Source organism: Stomoxys calcitrans, chromosome 1, assembly GCF_963082655.1.
Source record: "Stomoxys calcitrans chromosome 1, idStoCalc2.1, whole genome shotgun sequence".
Taxonomy (NCBI): domain Eukaryota; kingdom Metazoa; phylum Arthropoda; class Insecta; order Diptera; family Muscidae; genus Stomoxys; species Stomoxys calcitrans.
The window spans coordinates 212,778,970-212,800,375 of record NC_081552.1 but is presented as its reverse complement, the minus strand read 5'-3'; the positions used below and the strand labels follow the sequence as shown (position 1 = coordinate 212,800,375).

The following is a 21,406-nucleotide window of genomic DNA, read 5'->3' as shown; positions in this document are numbered from 1 at the left end:
CAGGGATTTAATGGCTGTCTGAAAAGATATTTATGCTAATCGTCATAATGACAATACACCTTAGCCATTCCACCCCTTTCTTAATTGCAAGGATCTCCGCGAGATACACACTGCAGTCGTCGGGTAAACTTTTCGATATGAACAGTTCTAGATCTTTAGAATACACCCTAAAGCTCGTCTAGTTGTTGCTCGTCTTGTAGTTGCTCGTCTAGTTTGGAACCATCCGTATAGAAGTCCATGTAACTTCTATTACCAGGGATAATGTAGTTCCAATCCGATCTATCCTGAATAGTGTTACAGTATCTTTTATCAAAACGCGACTCAGACAAGATGTAATCCACACTGCCTGGAACATCGGACATTGTATCAAGGATAACACAATGTCCGTAGCCGCCACATGACCAAAGAGGAAGCTTGCTTAACCTCACAGCAATGGTCGCTGCAATTTGTCTAGCCACAATGTCCAGAGACATTAGATGTATAATTAAATTCAGTGCATCAGATGGTGTCGGCGGCTGTGATGGACAAACAAGCCATCCTTTGAATCCGGTTAAGTAGACTTTTACAGCGCCGTCCGCCAGACTATAACACCATATAGCATTGTAGGTCCGACAACTGCAGTATATACCCAATGCATGAAACGCGATCTAAACCCCCAACTTTTGTCAATGCCTCTCATGCAGGTGTATAGGGCAAGAGTTGCCTTTCTTGCCTTTTCCAAAATGTTGGATTTGAAGTTCAATTTCCTGATCATGAAAACACCCAGGTATTTTGCACTTTCTCTAAATGGAACATTCTCTCCTTCCAAGGAGACAGGTGCCACTGTAGGCAACTGTATCTCTTGCTAAAAAGAACTACTTTTGTCTTGCAAGGATTTACACCACTTTCGGTAGCCCACTTCGCTGTTGCACGTAGAGCTTCCTAAAGTATATCTCTTAGAGTGCTGGGAAACTTTCCCCTAACCGTAATTGCCACGTAATCAGCATACGCGACCATTTTTACACCTTTTTCTACCAGAGACAATAATATATTGCCAATGGCTTATTTCAAAGTAGAGGAGACAGTACACCTCCTTGAGGTGTTTCTCTGCTGAGCTATATTTTTAGATTCACAAATCTGCCATAATGCGTCTTTTAGTAAGTAAGTTAGTAATAAAATTTTTTACGGTAGAGTTGATGCCTAGGAACTCCAACTCCTTTATGATTAACGTCAGTTTTACATTATTGAAAGCACCTTCAATGTCAAGAAATGCAACCATTGTATATTCCTTGACAGCCAGAGAACCCTCTATTTAGTCGCCAAGGGCAGCCGCGACAGGCGATCTCCAGGAATCTTTGCCGTAAGTTATATTTCTCAACCTCTCAAGAGTCTTCAGCATAAAGGATGACAGACTAATAGGACGAAAGTCTTTTGGCTGCGTGTGGTAAGGTTTTCCTGCTTTCGTAATCAAAATGACCTTCATGCCCCTCTATCCCACAGGTATGTATGACATGCTGATACAAGCAGAGTATATCTCTGAAATATATATTGGGTTGCCCAAAAAGTAATTGCGGATTTTTCATATAGTCGGCGTTGTCAAATTTTTTCACAGCTTGCATTCTTTCTTCTGTCAGTTATTAGCTGTTACCTTTAGCTTGCTTTAGAAAAAAAGTGTAAAAAAAGTATATTTAATTAAAGTTCATTCTAAGTTTTATTAAAAATGCATTTACTTTCTTTTAAAAAATCCGCAATTACTTTTTGGACAAGCATATATCTGAAATTTTTTACAACACCTTCTTACGTGCCGAATATGGTCTAAATCGGTTCACAACCTGATATAGCTGCCATATAAACCGATCTCTGATCTTGACTTCTTGGGCCGCTAGAGGATGCAATTATTATCCGATTGGGCTGAAAGTATGTGTTTTGCTTGGACTTCTAAAATTTGTGCCAAATATGGTCGAAATCGGTTTATAACCTGATATATATATCGCCCGATTTTCACTCCAAGTGCCACTGCAAGCGCATTTATTAACCAATATTGTCAAAATTTTGCACAACGCTTTTCTCAACGACTACCAAAATATCTGAGAAATTTGCTCGAAATCGGTTCAGATTTAGATATAGCTCCCATGTATATGTTCGTCAGATTTTGGGTAATGTTGTCATTTTATTTGCTCGGAATTTTATACGGATTGTTTAATAACCCATCTGAAAACATCCGCCGAGGTCCAACAAAATTGGTTCAGAATTCGATATAGCTTCCACATTGTACTAAAAGGGTATGTGCAAGGGTGTTATACAGTCGGCACCGCCCGACTTTTGCCTTTGTTTACTGGTTAGCACTTTATTGCAATATTTCTCAAATTTGGACGATCATATATATGGGAGCTAGCTAAATCGAATGAAAAAGTAATTCTGAGTCGATCGGTATACTTATCGAGGGGTCTCTCTCTCTTCCTTCTGGGTATCACAGTAATGGTGTAAGGTATAAAAAAAGTAAACGAGTTCTAAGTTCGTACGGATCGCATTTGGCGTGTTCTTTTCCCGGAATCTGTTTATAAGCAAACAAAGGATAAAAGAATGCTATTAGAGCTATATCAAGTTATGGTCTGTTTTGGTAATAGAATTGAAGGTTGAAGAGCATAGTCGAAGTCATTATGTAAAATTTCAACCAATTCGAATAAGAATTGCGCCCTTCAGGGGCTCAAGAAGTAAACTAGAAAAATCGGTTTATATGGGAGCTGTATCAGGCTATAGACCGATTCAGACCACATTTGACACGTATGTTGAAGGTCATGGGAGAAGCCGTTCTACAAAATTTCAGGCAAATCGGATAAGTATCCCAGATGGGTTTATATGAGTATGGCAGCTATATCAAATTATAGACCGATTTCAACCAAATTTGGCACAGTTGTTGGAAGTCATGTAAAATTTGAAATCGGATAGGAATTGCGCCCTCTAGAGGCGCAATTCACCGCCGAAGCATAGAGGTTAGCATGTCTGTCTGTGACGCCGAACGCCTGGGTTCTAATCCCGGCGTGGACATCAGAAAAATGTACAGCGGTGTTTATCCCCTTACTAATGCTGACTACATTTGTGAGGTATTCTGCCATGTTAAAACTTCGTTCGGACTCGGCATAAAAATGAGCCCGCTTATCATTGACTTTAAACTTTAAACGGACTGCACTCATTGATATGAGAGAAGTAGCCCCTGTTCCCTAGTTGAATGTTCATGGGAAGTTTAGTAGTATTTAGTAGAGGCTCAAGAAGTTAAAACCCCAGATGGGTTTATATGACAGCTATATCAGGTTATGGACTTATTTCAATCATACTTAGTTATTGGAAATCATAACAAAACACCTCATGCAAAGTTTTAGCTCAAGAAGTCACGATCCAAAATCGGTTTATATGGGAGCTATATAAAAACATGGACCGATATGGCCCATTTACAATCCCAAATGACTTACATTAATGAGAAGTATTCCTAAAAAATTTCAAGCGGCTAACTTTATTCCTTCGAATGTAAGCATGCTTTCGGCAGACAGACGGACGGACATGGCTTGATCGACTTAAAATGTCATGACGATCAAAAATATATATACTTAATGGGGTCTTAGACGAATATTTCGAAGATTTACAAATGTTACAATGACGAAATTAGTATACCCATCTTATGGTGCAGGGTATAAAAATATTATAAAACAAGTAAAAGTTCGGCCGGGTCGAATCTGCCGAATCTTGCATTCTGCTAAAAATGTATGCAAAATAAATTAAGATGAAGGGCATATTTTTCGTGTTCTATGCAAAAATTTAAGCATCTAGGAACCGAAAAAGGGTGATCGAGAGACCGGTTTACATGGAAGCTATATCAGTTTACAGACCGATTTAAACCGTATTTATCATAGTCATAGCCGAACACTATGAGTAAAATTTCAGCCAAATCGGACAAAAATTGCGGCTTGTAAGGGCCCAAGATCCGCCTTAACGCCTTCTCTGAGGATGGCAAAACCCGTATCGTTTGGGTGCCGGGCCATAACGGAGTAAGGAGAAATGAAAGGACAGACGATTTGGCGGTGAAGGCTCTGAGGACTGCCGTCAATAAACTTGGTTCACCCGAAGCCTTTCGGGTTGACGCAGTCCGAGTTAAGGGAGTGGGCGACGGTCGGTAGGACGACGAAAATCCTGTGGGGGGATCCAGATCGTGAGTAGACGAGGCTATTACTGAAAGGAAGCAAAAAGGAGGTCAGTATAGCTATTGGTATCATAACGGGACACATAGGACTGCGAGCTCACTTATGTAAAATCGGTGTGGCAAGTGATATCATGTGTAGGGCATGCGGGGAGCATTTCCCGTTGATGAGACGTTGGAGCATTTCCTTTGTCATTGCCCAGCTTTCACGTCCAACAGATACCGGCACCTAGGTGGAGACAAAATACCAGACATGATCCAACTTAGGGCAGTGGTATTGAAAACAATTAAGAATTTTATAAGTAGCACGGTATTCCTTACTTAAAATTTTCTTTTTAGAGGTTACTTTATAGTTTTTAGAGCGCACAACAAGCCGATCACTGGCTTAGGTGTATGTTCATAGTGGTATGGGGCGGATTAATATCTGCACCCTCTCTTCAACCTAATTTAACCTAAATCAGGTTATAAATCAATTCGGACCGTGCTTGGCACAGTTGTTGGAAGTCAGAAAGGAACACCACATGCAAAAGTTTAGCCAAATCGGTTGCAAATTGCGACTAGTAAGGGCTCAAGAATTCAAATCGGGAGATCGGTTTATGTGGCAGCTATGTCAGGTTCTTTACCGATTTGAACCGTTTTTGGCATAGTTGTTGAAAGTCATAACCGAACACTATGTGCAATATTTCTGTCGAATCGATCAACAATTGCGGCTTACAGCGGCTCAAGAAGTCAAATCGGGAGATGGGTTTATATGGGAGCTATATCAGGTTCTTGGCCGATTTGAAACGTGCTTGGTACAGATGTTGAAAGACATAACATAACACTATGTGAAAAATTTCGGCCAACTCGGATGAAATTTGAGGTTTCCAGGGGCTCAAGAAATCAAATCGGGAGATCGGAGGATATGGGAGCTATATCCAAATCTGAACCGATATTGCCCATTTGCAAGCCCCGAAGATCTACATCAATAGTAAGTGTTTGTGCAAAATTTAAAGAGGCTAGTTTTACGCGTTCAACCGCTGTTGTGATTTCGACAGATGGACGGACGGACATGGCTAGATCGATTCAGGATGTCGAGACAATCAAGAATATAAATACTTTATGGGGTCATAGACCAATATTTGAAATATTTACAAAAGAAATTACTGGGTAAGTATATCCCCATCCTATGGTGGTGTGTATAACTAATTCCGACAGAAGGTTGTGTATATAAAAGTAAAACTGTGTCCAAATTTTGTGAAAGAAGGAAAATCTTGTAACAAAATTTTATTATTATACCCACAACCATAGTATGGGGGTATACCAATCTAGTCAATCCATTTGTGACACCTCGAAACATTCGTCTAAGACCCCATAAAGTATATTTATATTTGGATCGTCTCGACGTTCTGACTCGGTCTAGCCATGACCGTCCGTTTGTTTAAATCACGATAGCGGTCGCTAGCCGCTTGTAATTTCGCACAGATACTTAATATTGATGTAAGTCATTGGGGATTGCAAATGGGCCAAATCGCTTTAGATTTGTATATATTGCTCCATATAAACTGATCTTCCGATTTGACTTCTTGAGCCCCTGGAAGCCTCAATTTTCATCCAATTTGGCTAAATTTTTTCGATTGTGTTCTGTTACGGCTTTCAACAACTGTGCCAAGTACGGTTCTAATCGGTCTATACCCTGATATAGGATCCATATAAACCGATCTCCCGATTTGACTTCTTGAACCCCTGGAAGCCTCAATTTTCATTCAATTTGGCTGAAATTTTGCGTGTAGTGTTCTGTCATGGATTCCAACAACTGTGCCAAGTACGGTTCTAATCGGTCTATACCCTGATATAGGATCCATATAAACCGATCTCCCGATTTGACTTCTTGAATCCCTGGAAGCCTCAATGTTCATCCCATTTGGCCAACTGCATGTAGTGTTCTGTCATGGATTCCAACTACTGTGCCAAGTATGGTTCTAATCGGTCTATACCCTGATATAGCTCCCATATAAACTGATATGCCGATTTGACTTCTTGTGCCCCTGGAAGCCTGAGTTTTCAGCCGATTTGGCTTTGCATGTAGTGTTCTGTCATGACTTCGAACAACTGTGCCAAGTACGGTCTGAATCGTTTTATAACCTGATGTAGCTTCCATATAAACCGATTTCCCGATTTGACTTCTTGAGCCGCAATATTTGTCCGATCAGTCTATACGGTCCAACTCAGTCTACAACCTGATATTGCTCCCATGCAAACCGGTCTCTCTACCAAACTTCTGTCTGTGGTCTGACACAGAAGTTGGGTATGTAGAATAAAATTATGCCTTACAACTTAATTTAAAATGTATACATTTTTAGCAGAATCCATGGTGGTAGGTTCCCAAGATTCGACCCGACCGAACTTAGCCCGCTTTTACTTTTATTCACTGTAGAAGAAAGGTCATTTTATAGAGTGAGCAGGACAAAACTCAGAACTCAGCTGGTGTAAAAATGATTGTAAAATGTTACGCCATAATAATTCTTTTTTTCTATAACGAATAGTTTTTTTTTTTTAACACTGACATTCGATTAACAGACAAACTTTCCACGTACACTAAGTTCACTAAAATGCCATGACGAATTATTTTGTTGTTGTTGTGTATATTATTTCTGTTGTATTGTAAAATAACACACACTTACGTGATTGCACTTCATTTTTGAAATAATTTTTTGTTGTTATTTTTTGATTATGTTGTTGTTATTTTTTTGGATTCTCTTTTTTTTTAAAGGTTTACCAACTTGTCAATAATTATTTTTAGTTTATGGCCTATGGACGGAATCAGCTAAAAAAATGCTATTATAAAACAATTTTCTATTATTAAGGCTCCAAGTTGGGAAGGAGCACCGGGGGAAGACCAAAGTTGTGAAGTTATTAAACATTGATTATAGGTTCGTACGTCTGGCGAAGCTTTATGGCTTGTAAAGATTGCATTCATAAAATTCCTTATATACCAAACACATGCCCACATACAAACACACGCACGTACATGCATACAAAGCTGTCATAGTATCGTCACTTTTGTGACATTTTATTTATAAATTTATGAGTTCTTCTTCTTCTTCTTGCCATAACCAATATGTAATTTGTAAGTGTGAGTGTGTGAGTGAGTGTGGGCATTCTTGGGAGAATGTTGTTGGTGAGTGCACTCCCTGCTCAAAAAACACAGTATAAAGCATGGCATGGGTGGGGTAGGGGAGTGGAGGGGGTTAACTTTCAGCTGGCGCCACGTTGCCAACACGCACTGGGGCCAAGAAATAAAATAATCACAACAACAACAATAACAACAACAGTCATAATAACTGCTCGGGAAATAGTAGCAATTGAAAAAGGAAGCTTTACGTCAAGGAGTGCGACAACTTTGACGTTTCGCCTAGAACAAAAGAATTAAGAAAAGGGAAATTGTTTCTCGGCATTTTCTTTTAATTTTCAATTTGAATGAGCGAAGGTTGATATCTATGATGGTTAGAGGGTACAAAGATGTTATTTTGTTTATTTTTTTTATAAAAAAAAACGTTTTTTTTGGCCGAGACGACTTTATATAACGTATGACGTTTCTTTAAAAAAAGGGGAATGTTGTTTTTTTCTTTCTTTTTTCCTTTAACAATCTAACTTTGTGTGTCTGTATGTATGTGTGTGTGTGTCTTCTTTTTGAGGATGTACGCTATACAACTTCAGTTCAGTTGTGTTCTGTTTGGTGTCAACATCCGTCCGTCAATAGATTTCAACGTAAAACCGAATCACAAAACCCAAACACATACTTATACGGCAACTGACTGACTGACATTCACACTCACACTCAGACACCTACAAACAAACATACATTTGTGTAAATTTTGAGGAGAGTACACTCATTCACGGTCTTTTGAAAAAACAAAAAAAAAAAAAAGAAAAACACCGTACACAAACACTTTTAGACACACACACACACACACTTAAAATCTCAACACCACCTCTCCCTACCAACTACGAAACACCACGGGAGTATGTGTGTGAGATTGAAGCAAAGCAGGGTTTTTTTTAAAGAGCCCCTATGTGTTTAGTATTACGAAACGATGTGGCAAAAACGAGTTATAAACGACTTTGAAGTTATTGCGATTTCCTTGAGTAGCCTGCACAAAATACTTTGATATTTTTTTAAAAAGTAGATTTTTCTTTGTATTTTTTTTTTCTTCCTATTTTAAGGGGTTTCTTTTTTTCTGATTTTTTGTTTTTTTTTTTTTTCACTTGACTCCTAGCTTGTTGGCGTAGTAGTTTATTTTATTTTCGCACTTGTTTCTCTGCAGTCACTCATAACTATTTCGTGTTCTATTTGGAAATGTGTAAAAGATTTTTCCTTGCCTCTCTGCTTCCTTGGGATTTTATATATGCATGTTTAGTGGTGTGTAAGTGTGTGTATGTGTGTATGGTAGGTACCTACACATTATAGAAACAGTTTTCCTCCTCTTCGTCGTAGTCGTTGTCTTCGTTGTTGTCTTCTTCTTGTTCTTCTGCTGCTGCTTTTTCTTTGTTTAACACTTATTCTTATTCATTTGCTTCAACTTTAAAACACTCAAAAATTAGGACCAAGAAACAAATATCTCCAAAATTGCCGTTTTCTTCACCAATAACTTTGTCGTCATCATCATCATCATCAACACCAACACCAAACTCCAAATTTGGTTTTATTTTCTATTAAAATTTATCTCTTGCCTTTTAATTTTTGAAACTATTTTGACCAAATATAATTTTTCTATTTTATTTTTTTTTTTAATTTTATTTTTTGGTCTTTTTTTATACGTTTTCATGTGTGCGTTCGCGTTTTTTTCTTGGTCTTCCTTTTTTTCAGCTTGTTGTTGTTGTTATGACCTGATTGCTCAGGTCGTCCGTTATTGGGGGGGAAAAGAAGTCAAGACATAGGTTGTCAACGCAAAAACGTTGTCGCCTTCGTCATCGTCATCATCGACATGCTGTTGTTTGTGTGTAGAGTAGTGTGTGTGTGTCTGTGTTGCGTCTGTCCTCTGCTCAGGAATCAAAACAATCCGTGTTACCGCTCGCGACACATACGAACACGGTGCTCTGCGTTATAACGGGCACTGACTTCAAATTCCTTGTAAAACAAACTTAAACAAGAACGAATGGCAAAGAAAAAATAGAGGGAATTTTTAATAAAAAGCTTTTGTGAGAGATAGAGCCAAAGCCTCTCTCTCTCTCTCACACACTCTCTTTAAGATATGGTGACTGTCACTTATATTCCTTCTTTACTAAATGTTGTCACTGACACGCGATTAATAAAACATGTGATGATTTTGTAGTATTTTTATATCCTCCACTATAGGATGGGGGGTACACTAATTTCGGCATTCCGTTTGTTACACCTCGAAATATTAGACAAAGACCCCAGTTATGTATATATATTCTTGATCGTCATGACATTTTAAGTGGATTTAGCCAAGTCCATCCGACTGTCGAAAGCACGCTAACTTTCGAAGGAGTAAAGCTAGATGCTTGATATTTTGCCCGCTCCGCTGCGCCTTCTTTTACTTTATATGGAAAAAATTATCCTTTGAATGTTTGTTATTATATGAAAGAGCTTTTAGTCAAATAATAGCATGTGCATATCGCTTGACTAACAATTGCTATTGCTTTATGGGGAAGGGGCGGTGCTTCAAATACATGGTCCTACATTTGAATATCAGATTCGTATTCTACTCCCAAATACCTTTATTTGAGCCCCATATTGCGATGGTTAATAAATTATTGCTGTTTGTGGGGAATTTTGGGAAAGAGGTACCCACAGAAAATTGGTCTATTGGCTCTACTATCCAATACTTTTCATTTGAGGCCCACATTGACATGGTTGGTAAATATTGTCGATTTATTGGAGTTTGGGGAGTGGTGTGGACCCCCAAACACTTAGCCCTGAAAATATATCAGCATCGTGCTCTATTCTCATATTCTCATATCTCTACATCATTAATTTGAACCCCATATTGCCATTGGCCTCGAAATTAGATATCAAATTGGTTTTGTTATCTCAAATACCTTTCAAATATGTCCGGTTTGGGGTATGGGCCCTAATAACTATCAATATCGTGGTCGACTCCCAAATACCTTTCATTTGAACCCCATTTTTTCCATAGTCGGCAAACATGACCACTCAGTGACTTGGCCCTGAAAATATATATCAGATCCGTGTTCTATTCTAAAATACCTCTTATTTGAGCCCTAAATTGCAATGGTCAGTAAATACTTCCAATATGGGTGGTATTATGGGGGTGGGGTGGCCCCATAGACACCTTTTCCTGATATTGATATCAGATTCGTGCTTTACTGCCAAAGACCTTTTATACGAGCCCCATATTGTTATCGTCGTATATATGTCATCTTTGGGGGGTGTTTTTGGAGACGAGGGGCCCCCCCAAACACTTGGTCCCACATTCGGATATCGCATTCGTATTCTACACTCAAATACCTTTTAGCAAAGCCCTATATTGCCTTGGTCAGTAAATAAGTCCTGTTGGGGGGTGTTTAGGGGAAGGGGTGAACCCCAGAAACATGGTCCCACATTTGGATGTCAGATACGTATTCTACTGGCAAATCACTTTTCATTTGAGTCCCATATTGCTATGAGTCCAACCCCCATTTTGGGGGTTGGAGTGGTCTCCCAAACACTTGGTGCGAAAATTGGGTATTAGACATGGTTTCTAACCTTAAATACCTTTCATTTGACTTCCATATTGTAGTGATTGGTCTATATATATATAATTGGTTGGTTTTGGGGTGGGTCGTCCCGCCCTAGGCACCTCATCTGGAATTTGGATACCAAATTTTTTGTTCTTAGGTTGCTATAAGAGGACACACAGAATTTCATTTAAATTGCACCAACTATCTCCGTTTTTTGAAAATTAGGGTAAGGGGGAGGGTTCGCCCCCCTTCAGATATCAAAAAATTTAAAACCCTATTTTCACCACGAGATCATTATGCACCATCTGTGAAATTTCAAGAAAATCGGTTCAGCCGTTTTTGAGTCTATGCGGAACAGACAACCAAACAAATCAACAAACACAAATTGCTTTATATACAAGATTAGTGTAGGTCAGTTGGGATTGTAAATGGGCCAAACCGGTCCATGTTTTGATATAGCTGCCATATAAATCGATCTTGGATCTTGACTTCTTGAGCCACTAGAGGGCGCAATTTTCATCCGATTTGGCTGAAATTTTGCATGAAATATTTTGTTATGACTTTCAACAACTGTGGTAAATATGGTTCAAGTCGGTCCATAACCTGATATAGCTGCCATATAAACTGATCTTGGATCTTAACTTCTTGAGCCAATAGAGGTCGCACTTTTTATTCGATTTGGCTAAAATTTTGCATGAGGCGTTCTGTTATGACTTCCAATAAATGTGTTAAGTATGATTGAAATTGGTATATAACCTGATATAACTGTCAAATAAACAGACTTGGGATTTCGACTTCTTAAGCCTCTAGAGGTCGAAATTCTTATCCGATTTGGCTGAAATTTTGCTAGAAGTTTTTTGTTATGATTTCAAATAACAGTGTCAAGTATGGTTCAAATCGGTACATAACCTGACACAGCTGTCATATAAACCGATCCGTGATCTTGATTTCTTAAGCCACTGGTGGGCGCAATTCTTATCCGATTTGGCTAAAATTTTGCATGAAATATTTTAATATGACCTCCAACATTTGCGCTTAATATGGTTCAAATCAGTCTATAACTTGATATAGCTGCCATATAAACCGATCTTAGATCTTGACTTCTTTAGCCTCTAGAGGGCGCAATTCTCATCCGATTTGAAATTTTGTACAACGGCTTCTCTCATGACCTTTAACTTAGGTACCCAATATGGTATTATTCGATCTATAGCCTGATACAGCTCCCAGATAAACCGATCTCCCGATTTTGCTTCTTGAGCCCCTACAAGGGGCAATTCTTGTCCGAAAGGACTGAAATATTACCCAATGATGTCTTCAACATTCAATTTATGTAGTGTGCGATTCGGACTAAACTTGATTTATCCAGTAGCATAACAATTCCTATCCATTATTCTTTATTTGTCTAAAAAGAGATACCACACAAAGAACTCGGCAAATGCGATCAATGGCAGAGGGTATATAAGATTCGGCCCGGCCGAACATGGCACGCTCTTACTTGTTTTTTTTTTCGTCCTTTATATTTCCTTTCTCCTGCTTTCTCATAATTTTTTTTTTTTAATTGTGTGTTGTTGTTTTTTTTTTGGTTTATTGCAAATATTTTAACGTCACTCCCAAGCACACGGCCGCATTGCTTTTGTACAAAAACACAAACAAAAGAATAACCCCCCACACCCACATACGAAATAAACTAAGGGATCGAAATTTTTTGAAGTATGGGCAATAATGGTCATACATCAATTCGCTCATTAGGGTCATTAAAGATAAGTTGTGTAAACACATATCGAGTCGAAAACCTACGAATTTAATCTATAAAAGTGTAGTGTTACTGTCTAACATTCGCCAGGAACAATTAACCGAAGCTACAAACTTGAAATATTGCACAAAGGTCACACTTGGTACGAAGGTGCAAAATAAGGCTGGATTTTTTTAAACTTTGAAGTAGAATATACTAAAACTAGTAAATTACTTAACACGGCATTGTTGTTGCCTTTCACTTAAGACTCATTTATCTGCGCTAATGCAAAGACATACTACAACAATAGTAGATAGACAAAAATGCAAGAGAAATCCGTTAGTTGCAAGACAATGATTTTACTAATAGAAATCATTATTGCTGTGGACGCCTCCACAAATAGAGTGACATAATATGAGAGCATTAGCTGAGAGCAAGAGAAATAAACCGAGGTCGTAGTTCACTCCAAGACGAATTACGTGAAGGTCGTCCAAAATCTCTTGTTGTTCCAAAAATCATTGATTATTGTGCGCCAAATTATATTGCAAGATCGTCATGTGTCCAATCGTGAGATTGAGACAACCTTAGGCATTAATGGGACCAGCATACATTTAATATTGCATGAACTTTCAAGCAAATGATCGCCTTGTTTTCGGAAAAACTTAATATTTCGCAATCGCACCACTACAACAGTCAATTCTGAGTGGTACATCACCATTCGTTTGCCAGTTGTTATCCAAGAAATCAGGAAAAACCAACCGCCGAAGACGGATCACTCTTCACCATGACAATGCGAGCTCTTACACATAGGCTCAACAACTGCAACTCAAAACTCCGATTTGATGAGTCAGCCGCCGTATAGTCCTGACTTGGCAATGAATGACTTCTTTTTGTTCCCGCACGTAAATAATAAAATGAGAGGTCAACGTTTTTCGCCACCTGAAGAAGCGGTTGATGCGTTCCGAATGCCACTCAATCAGAGTGGCAAAAGTGCTTCGACAATTGGTTCAAACGCATGCAACAATTTATAGATTTTAATGCGAAATCTTTTGAAAAGCTGTAAAGTGATTTTCGATGATTAATATTTGTTTATGTGTTCTCTAATGCCGAATTATAAAAGGCAACCCTCGTATGCTTGATCGTCTCGACGTTCTAAGCCTAGGCCTAAGACCTAACCATGTTCGTCCGTCCGTCTATCTATCGAATTCACGATAGCTGTCGAATGCGTAAAGCTAGCTGCACAGACACTAACTTTTGATGTTGGTCATTTGGGATTGCAAATGGGCCATAACGGTTCAGATTTAGATATAGCTGCCATATAAACCGATCTGCCGATTTGACTTCTTTAAGCCCCAATTTTTGTTCGATTTTGGCTAAAATTTTGCATGAAGTATTCTGTTATGACTGTGCCAAGTACGGTCCAAATCGATCCATAACCTAATATAGCTTCCATATAAAACGATCTCCCGATTTGATTTCCTGAGCACCTGGAAGCCTCAATTTTTGTTCGATTAGGCTGAAATTTTGCACGTAGTATTTTGTTATGACTTTAAACACTTCTTGAGCCTCTACAAGCCCCAATTTTTCTCCGATTTGGCTGAAATATGGCATGTGGTATGACTTGTTATGACTTTCAACCACTGTGCCAAGTACGGTCCAAATCGGTCTATACCCTAATTTAGCTGCCATATAAACCGATCTCCCGACTTGATTTCTTGAGCCTTTACAAGCCACAATATTTGTCCGATTTGGTTTAAATCTTACATGTGGTGTTCCGTTATAACTTCCGACAACAGTACCAAGTACGGTTCAAATAGGTCTATAAGCTGATATAGCTCCCATATAAACCGGTCTCCCGATTGGATTTCTTGAGACTTTACAAGCCCCAATTTTTCTGCGATTTGGCTGAAATATGACATGTGGTATGACTTGTTATGACTTTCAACAACTGTGCCAAGTACGGTCCAAATCGGTCTATAACCTTATATAGCTCACATATAAACCGATCTCCCGATTTGATTTCTTGAGCCCTTACAAGCCGTACTTTTTTTCGATTTGGCTGAAATTTAGCATGTGGTGTTCCGTTATAACTTCCGACAACTGTGCCAAGTATGTTCCAAATCGATCTATAACCTTATATAGCTCACATATAAATCGATCTCCCGATTTGAATTCTTGAGCCCTTACAAGCCGTACTTTTTTTCCGATTTGGCTGAAATTTTGCATGCGGTGTTCTTACGACTTCCAATAACTGTACCAAATACGGTCCAAGATTCGGCCGGCCGAACTTAGCACGCTTTTACTTGTTATATATACGACTAGCAACACGGCGGTCCGCTTCGCTGCCCCCGTTTTTGATACCCTCTTTTTAGTGTAGAACGTCCAAAAGCCTAGGTAGGCACTCAGTTTATAAGATTATGAAGTTTTGTGATAATTGCGTATATATACTGCAAAGAAAGAAACAAATAGCCCATTATGTATTGTCAAGGTATTAATGAATCGCAATTTTAAGCGCTTTAGCTCAATTTGTAAAGCAACTACCATTTTGTATATTTTAGAACCTATTTCCCACTTTTTGGTATCAAAATGTAGGAATTTTAAATGGATCATTAAGCCACCAATTAAATATTTCCTTTTTGTACCTACATGCCAAATTTCAGACCTCTAGCTCCATTTGCAAAGAAAGTACCAAATGGTACCAGTTTTGGTACCAAAATGTATGAATTTTTAGTAGATTATTTAGTCACCAATCATATATTTCTTAGTTGTATATACTTGGTAAATGTTAGACCTATAGCTTCATCTATGAAGAAATTAGCAAATGGTACAAATTTTGGTACCAAAATTTACGAATGGTGAATAGATCATTTAGACACCCAATATTTATTTCTTAGTTGTACCCACATGCCAAATTTCAGACCTCAAGATATATCTGAACAGAAGGTACAAAATGGTACCGATTTTGGTACTAAAATGTAACAATTTTGAAAAGATCATTTAGTAACCCATCATTTATTTTTCAGTTGTACCTGCATGTCAAATTCCAGACCTCAAGATCCATCTGAATAGAAAATGCAAAATAGCAATTTTGGTACCAAAATGTGCGAATTTTAAACGGATCATTTAGTCATCCCTCATTTATTTCTTAGTTGTACATACATCCCAAATTTCGGACCTCTAGCCCCATATACAAAGAAAGTTCCAAATAGTACCAATTTTGGTACTAAAATGTTAGAATTGTGAAAAAATCAATATTGATACCAAAATGTATGAATTGTAAGAATATCATAATCACCCATCATATTTTTCCTAGTTGTACCTGCATGCCAAATTTGAGACCTCTAGCTCCATCCGTATAGAAAGAACCAAATGGTACCAATTTTGGTATCGAAATGTACGAATTTTGAATAGATCATTGAGTCACCTAGTTTCCTAGTAACACCTACATGTCGAATTTCAGACCTCTAACTTTAACCGTTTGGACTGGGCGATAGTCAGTCAGTTAGTCACACTACACTTTTATATACATATTGGGTTGCCCAAAAAGTAATTGCGGATTTTTCATATAATCGGCGTTGACAAATTTTTTCAACGGCTTGTGACTTTGTAATTGCATTCTTTCTTCTGTCCGTTATCAGCTGTTACTCTTTTTTTATTCCCACCACCGAAGGATAAGGGTATAAAATATCCATTTCCGACTCTACAAAGTACATATATTCTTGATCAGCGTAAAAATCTAAGACAATCTAGCCATGTCCGTCCGTCTGTCTGTTGAAATCACGCTACAGTCTTTACAAATAGAGATATTGAGCTGAAACTTGGCACAGATTCTGTTTTGGTCCATAAGCAGGTTAAGTTCGAAGATGGGCTATATCTGACTATATCTTGATATAGCCCCCATATGGACCGATCCGCCGATTTAGGGTTTTAGGCCCAAAAAATCCACATTCATTATCCGATTTTGCTGAAATTTAGTACAGTTAGTGGTGTTAGGCCCTTTGACATCCTTCTTCAATTTGGCCCAGATCGGTCCAGATTTGGATATAGCTACCATATAGACCGATCTCTCGATTTAAGGTCTTGGGTCAATAAAAGGTGCTTTTATTGTCCGATTTCGCCAAAACTTAGGACAGCGAATTATGTTGGGCTCTTCAACATCCTTCTTCAATTTGGCCCAGATCGGTTCAGATTTGAATATAGCTGCCATATAAATCGATCTCTCGATTTAAGGTCTTTGGCCCATAAAAGGCGTATTTATTATCCGATTTTGCTAAAATGTAGGACAGTTAGTTGCGTTGGACCCTTCGATATACTTCTTCAATTTGGGCCAGATCGTTCCAGATTTGAATATAGCTGTTCATTAGACCGATCTCTCGATATAAGGTCTTTGGCCCATAAAGGGCGCATTTATTTTCCGATTTCGCCGAAATTTAGGATAGCGGGTTGTCTTAGGTTCTGCGACAACTTTCTGCAATTTGGCCCAGATCGGAACAGATTTGGATATAGACCGATCTCTAGTTTAAAGTTTTAGGCCCATAAAAGGCGCATTTACTATCCGATTACGCCGAAATTTGGAACATTGAGTTGTGTTAGGCCCTTCGACAGCCCTCTTCAATTTGGCCCAGATCGGTTTATCTCTCGATTTAAGGTCCTGGCCCCATAAAAGGCGCATATATAATCTGATTTCGCTCTAATTTGACACAACGATTTTTGTTAGGCTTTTCGACATACGTGTCGTATATGGTTCAGATCGGTGGATATTTGGATATGGCTAACAAAAAGACCAATATTTTGCTCTACAAAATTGAACAATGTAACTTGTACTTATTAGACCAGTCAATATCCTTATCCGAATTTGGCCCAAACCGCACCATATTTCGATAAAGCTGCTATGTGGGCATAAATTATGCATTTTTCACCGGATTACGACGAAAGGTGGTTTATATATATACCCGAGGTGGTGGGTAACCAAAGTTCGGCCGGGCGCCTTTTTGCTTGTTGTTTTTAGGCCTGGACTTAGTCTACTTTGCCTATAATCACATCCCTATGAGTCATATTTGCAACAGCAGTGTAGTAAAGGGCTTAAATGCTGGTGTTTGAAAACCAAAGTGTTGAGTTAAAGAAGAAGTAGAGCTTTTATACTCAAAAATAGTTTTTACCTAATAATAACGGTATTGAAAAGCTTTTAGCAGAAAGAGGAAAACTCCTTAGCAGGGTTACAATTTCTCTCTCACTAACTCAGCCAAAGTGTTAATCTCCACCGCCCAAATGAGACAGGCGCAAAGGCAGGCCCCAACCACTCTCACTTGAGGGCAAACAAATGTTAAGCGTTCTCTTCAAATGTCACTAATGGTTGTCAGAGAAAAAGGATAACATACAAAATGTCAAAGCAACTGAAAAAGTGGAAGAAGAAGAACGAAAACAAACCTCAAACTCTTGATAGCAGAAACACTGTCCAATATTTGTCAAATGTCAAAATGATGTAGGCAATGTTACTCTCAATTTGGCTTGAGACCAACAACCCACAAACTGTCAGTGTTGTCCTTCTTGTGCCAACTAGCCCAGCGGGCGGAAAGAGAAAAGCAAAAGAACTACACAAATACCACTCTCGTTTTCTCGTACATTCTTTCTTCTTATTGTGATTTTCCCTTTTCAACGAAATACATGCCAAATGTTGTTTGTGAAGTAAGCACAAAAGCAAAGCAAAATAAGAAGAAGAATTAAATGAAAAAAAGAACAAATTTTTTTGACAATAAACTCTAAGAGGTTAATGGTGAAATTGTGAAATATTCTAAAAACTAAAGTTGTGTTAAGAAAAATAAACAAAAGGAATTGAAAATCTTCAAACAAAAGAACAAGTTGCAAGTGTTTTGGTGACAAAATTTCGTTTTTGGCCGCTGGCCACAAAAAAAGTGAAATTTTGGATGTCGTCATACCTCTTGAAAAAAAGTGGCACTAAGTGTTGACTGTGAAGGACAAAAAAATTTATAGAAAAAAAAAACTGCGACTGTCGTTTGCTTTGCAAACAGAACTTAATGACTTTAATTGGGTAAGTTGTACAAAAAATAATTAAACATTTATTTATATAAGCCTTGGAAGTAGGAGGTTTTTTTTTGATGACGTTTCATTTGTGAATTCCATTTACACATTGACTGAAGTTGAATTTGTTTTTGTTGCCAAAACCAAAACATCAAGGAAAAAAAAAAATAATGGGGAATGGGACAACACCCACCGCAACAGAATATGTTTAACAGAATAATAATTTTAAAGACGAAATATTTGTATTTTTGGTATAATTAATTACAATACACATATTAAATATTAATTTTCTTTATCAAAAAAAAAAAAAAAAAAAAAAACTCCGCTATAACCAGGTCTGCGAAGTTGGCCGGAGCACAGTGGGAGGAAATAAAAAAAAACTAATAAAAAATATGCTGTGTGAGAACGGGTAGAGATATCTCGTTGAGATTTGGAATGGTTAGAGCTGAGGTGGGGTGTTCTCACCGATACTGTGAACCCTCGTGATTAATGAGATCCTGATAAATCTCGGTGGGGACGGCACGAGGATTATCGCTTATGCGGACGACGTCGTGCTGCTGGTCCGAGGCATGTTTCTGTCGAGATCATGGAAGGGTTACAGAGTAGGTTGTTGCGATGGGCTGGTGCTCTTTACGCGTATATATAACATACCGGAGTTCAGAATCCCGTCTTTGCAATGTGTCACTCTGTGGCTGCCGAAGGAGCCGAAGTACCTAGGCATAGTCTTCGATTCGAAACTGTCCTGGAAGAGATACACCGAGGAAAGAAGCAGTAAGACACTGTGCGCTTTTTACTCCTGCAGGAGTATCTTCGGTAGGAAGTAGGAGGTGACTCCCAAGATGATTTATTGGATGTATACCGCCATCGTGAGATCACTAGTGGCCTATGGAGCACTGGTATGGTGGGACGCCGTAGGGAAGAGGACGCGTGCGAAGGAGTTCGAGAAGGTCCAGAGACTAGCCTGCGTCGGGATCACAGGGGCGCTGAGATCCGCACCGCAGGCAGGCCTGGACGCCGCAGGGAAGAGGACGCGTGCGAAGGAGTTCGAGAAGGTCCAGAGACTGGCCTGCGTCGGGATCACAGGGGCGTTGAGATTTGCACCGCAGGCAGGCCTGGAGGCGATGATGGATATGCAGCCCATTGGGGCCTATATTTGGAACTGCGCCGCCAGGGTCGCGCTTAGGCTGAGAGAGTTCGGCATGCTGAAGGAGGATGGTTGCGACCACAGTTCGATTCTGGGTGTTATGGATACGGAGGTTAGACGGAGGAGGATCGCCGACTACCTGGCACCAGTGTGGACTGGTGTGAGGGCATTCGCCATTCGTTTTCCGGAAAGGGACGAATGGAGGGCGGATGGTGTACTTGAGGAGGATGTGAACTCGATCTACACAGATAGCTCCAACATGGAGTCAGGGAGTCTACTCTGATGCACTCAATATCAGTATGTCTTTGAGCCTGCCGGACGAGTGTACGGTCTTTCAGGCAGAGGTCTGTGCCATTGCAGTGGCCGCAAGAGAAATTCTGGCAAGGGGCTTACCGCCCTCGAAACTCAGAATTTATGTGGACAGCATGGCGGCGCTCAAGGCCTTGGGGTCGAGAATGGCGAGGTCGCGATGCGTGGCGGACAGTTTGGAATTACTGGATAGGCCCCGGGTGAAATTACTGACGCTGACATGGGTTCCTGGGTATGAGAGGATTCCAGGAAATGAAAGGGCGGACGAGTGCGCCAAGAGGGGTTCGTCTGCGCCGGGCGGACAAGTCATCGGTCTTGCCTACGTGCCATTTGACGAGCTACTGAACACAGTAGAGGGGATGGCCAGGGCGGCGTCAGTGGCGAGGTGGGACACGGTAGATGGTTGCCGGACCGAGAAGGCGCTATGGCCAGTCATCGACCGTAGGACGACGAGGGAGTTGCTGGCGTTCAATGAGTACTTTGACAGGGGTCATAACCGGACACTGTGTCAAAGGCCGCATGGCAGCACGCAGGGGGATACCGCACAATGACTTCTGTAGGAGTTGCCTCTATGAGGATGAGGAGCAGATATTGTGTCCCTGTCCGGTTCTGCAGAGACGTAGGCTCTCCTTTCTGGGGAGCCGTTTCATCAGTGGTCTGGGTGAACTTGTTTGTTGTGGGAACGGGATGGTTCCGACGGGGGGTGCCACAGGCTCCGGCGTAGATAGACCCGTTCTTGCGTAGGGACGGGCGGTTCTTCACCTCCCGCTCGGGTTTCTCCACTCCTCCTGTCCTTTTTTATTCGTGTATAACCTCTAGTACGAGGTCTCACATTTTCTTTTTTCAAAGAAAATGTGTAAAGTTGTTGTACATTTTGTCACAAATCTAAATCATGCATAAAAATTAAAATCGACGCACAAATGCTTTCGTAAATTGCAAAATACATATTTACATATATATACATATATTTCCAAAATCTCAACCTGTAGGGAGTTTTAAGCACTATCCAGGAAAAAAGAAAAGAATTTTGAAAATCGGACCACAAATGAAGATTTGGCAGCCCCAACAATTTCTCGGAGTACCGTGGTGACCAACTTTAGGAATACCGAATATTTGAGCCAGTTTAAGTTCAACTCCGGATCGCACACGGTTTCTGGGTAAATACCTCGGCTTTAATGCCGATCCGAGGACCCCCGACTTTGAAATCTTGGTTATAACCTCCCATCATCCTTGGAATGTATGGTGCGAATTGGCTAATGGGTTAGATTGGCAGTCTATTTTCTAAACGGACCCACGCGCCGGTTTTTTATGCAAAATCGAAAAT

The 21,406-nt window shown here is 39.6% G+C and overlaps 2 protein-coding genes across 4 annotated transcripts in view; both read right to left on the bottom strand.

Annotated features, from left to right (window-relative positions):
• Positions 1–9,251, bottom strand: part of LOC106086682 (protein tipE) — a 30,281-nt gene extending 21,030 nt beyond the window's left edge. For all 3 annotated transcript variants that reach the window (XM_059360791.1, XM_013251450.2, XM_059360802.1), the window contains exon 1: positions 8,613–9,251. The gene's annotated coding sequence lies outside the window, so the exon portion shown is untranslated. The remainder of the gene's footprint in view (positions 1–8,612) is intronic.
• Positions 1–21,406, bottom strand: part of LOC106086282 (neurobeachin-like protein 1) — a 296,682-nt gene that overhangs the window by 228,427 nt on the left and 46,849 nt on the right. The window lies entirely within an intron of this gene.